Raw genomic sequence first — 2,463 nt, 5'->3', positions numbered from 1 at the left:
AATCCAAAGAGACAATTCCTAGAGAAAAATCTCGTCCGTTTACTCTTTTTCATCAGACAACATAGACCCGGGAGTGAGAAATGCCTAATAGTCTTCATTGTCATTTTAGGCAAGCACATGTATTTAAGTGCGAAGGTTAACGGCAGTCTGGTGATACGTCCATACACTCCTGTCACTTCTGATGATGAAATTGGATATTTTGATCTCGTTATTAAGGTAACTTAGTTGTTGGTATACATATTGCCTCTGACTCTGTGTGAACGATCAATCTATGGTTCCATTTTGTTGCATAAAAATGTGTTTTCAAAAAAAAAGGAAGATTTAATATAATGTATGTGAAAATTAAATGTCACACATTGTGTAATTGTCACATTCGACTGCTTATCTCTGGTGCATGTGTGTGGATTTTCTGATTCTACGATCTCCAAACTGTTTTTACCAAGGCGCTTGTACACTATGTATGCTATAGCTTATATATGGTACTATATATATGTGTGCTTATATATATAAGCGCCCTAGGGCCGGTTGTTCGAAAGGCGTTTAGCTTAAACGGTGGATAAGCCAAAGTTTAAAAATGCTCTCATACATCTTGTGAATAACTAAACCTGCATTTTATACATTTAATATGACTACTTCCATTGAAAATTAAATGATCTACATCAGCTCAGTTGTTAAAAAAAAGATCATTTTGATTTACATTTTGAACTTATCCACCGTTTAAGCTAAACGCCTTTCTAACAACCAGCCCCTGTTTTTTTACGTATCCAAACCCCTAACAACTCCAGTATTTAGCGTTCTAGTTCGTCGTTTAAAAAACAGGTTTCCATGCATGCAGTCTATTTTCAATTTTATCCTTTTTGGCAGAATTTTGTTGTAACATTTAAACAGATTAAAATTTTTTACATTTTTCGCTCTTTTACGTTATTTTTTTTTTACATGTACTTTACACGCAGTGAAGTCTTTGTTTAAGTTCATTTGCATTCGATTCGACACATGAAACGTTCGACGTCAAAAACAGGTCTAATGTAACATGCTAATAATAATATGTATTTTTGTAGGTTTATTTCAAAAATGTTCATCCCAAATTTCCAGACGGCGGTAAAATGTCGCAGCATTTGGAACAAATGAATATTGCATGGGGACACCATTGATGTCCGTGGACCTTGTGGTAAACTGGAGTACGAAGGAAAAGGTATCAGTTGTTTCCTAGTTTAACGTATAAAACAAAATTGTAGAGTCGTACTTGACTAGATTACCCCTCGTAATCCTCACCCTCAAGGGTGTATTTATGCGCCAGGACATAATATTTCTTTACGTATAACGTCAGACAAACTCATGGGTTTAACCCTGCCCGACACAAACCTATCATCACCCGAGAAGCGACCGCAGAGAATTTCTCGTATCGCTGGTGTGTTGTCTAACTTAGACATGTGACGATGTTGTCTAACTTAAACATGTTAAATTGTATATTTAAGGACAGTTTTCCATCGAGGAAGCAAAAGACAAACTGGTGGAGCGTCAATGTCGGCAGTTGGGCATGATTGCTGGGGGAACAGGTACAGTACTGTATATTAGCCATATTAATACACATGAGCACGTATATAATTAGGATTTAGGGGAGAATATTTTTTAATTGATCCGGTGTCACGGTCTCAGAGCTCCCCCAGTCTGAGTGCTCCCCTTGTAACAAGTGCGCATGTGCAGTGTAGGGGGACAACTGAGCACCTAGCAGAGCGGGCTCAGTTCTCCCCCAGTCTCAACGATCCTCCGAGGACATTGGCGTAAAATATTAAACTTTGGGTATTTTATGAAGTTCGACACTTTCGCACCGTAAATTCTCGTATTAGATAACAATAAACAAATCTTTAATAAACAATAAACCCTTGCCAAATATTTACAAAATATAAGTCGTAAACTTCCCTCGATAATTCGTAAACTCTCTCTCTCTCGATAACTCGTAAATTCGATACATACAACCGACTCCAAAAAACTATATATCTCGCAGTAAAAGTACAATTCAATTATGTAAAAAACCCACAAACCGGAAGTATCAAGACTTCCACGAACTGTTCACATGTTCATTAACAAACATACTTTAACGTAAATCTAATCTTTAGCACACTCCCCCAAAGTTTACTAACTCAGTTATAAACTTTAAACGATAATTATCAACATGCAAGTCTCCTCATCAACTCTCCTGTTACTGCCGCTGTTCGCCTTGGTCTTCCACCTTCTGTTACTGGATCAGGAAGGCGTTTATCTTCACTCGCTGGTTCGACTGGCGTTTTATTCTCATTTACCATTTCTTCTTTAGTTGTGGTTGATTTTGAAGGCACTTCGATTGGCACCAGATGCTGAACAGCTCTTCTCGTTGTATATACTTTACCGTTCTCGCCACTGATTTTCACTTTCGCTGCTCGTACCTTTCCGTCCGCTCCTGGAATCAACTCTTCGACTCTCGCT

General features: G+C 38.0%; 1 pseudogene; it reads left to right on the top strand.

Annotated features, from left to right (window-relative positions):
- LOC114543635 lies at positions 1–2,456 on the top strand (annotated as a pseudogene).
- Positions 2,457–2,463: the final 7 nt, after the last annotated feature.

The sequence above is a fragment of the Dendronephthya gigantea genome, unplaced genomic scaffold (genome assembly GCF_004324835.1).
Source record: "Dendronephthya gigantea isolate DGI-Jeju-01 unplaced genomic scaffold, DenGig_1.0 000501F, whole genome shotgun sequence".
In the NCBI taxonomy this organism is placed as follows: domain Eukaryota; kingdom Metazoa; phylum Cnidaria; class Anthozoa; order Malacalcyonacea; family Nephtheidae; genus Dendronephthya; species Dendronephthya gigantea.
The sequence above is the reverse complement of the archived record's forward strand: the minus strand, read 5'-3'. Positions and strand labels throughout refer to the sequence as shown.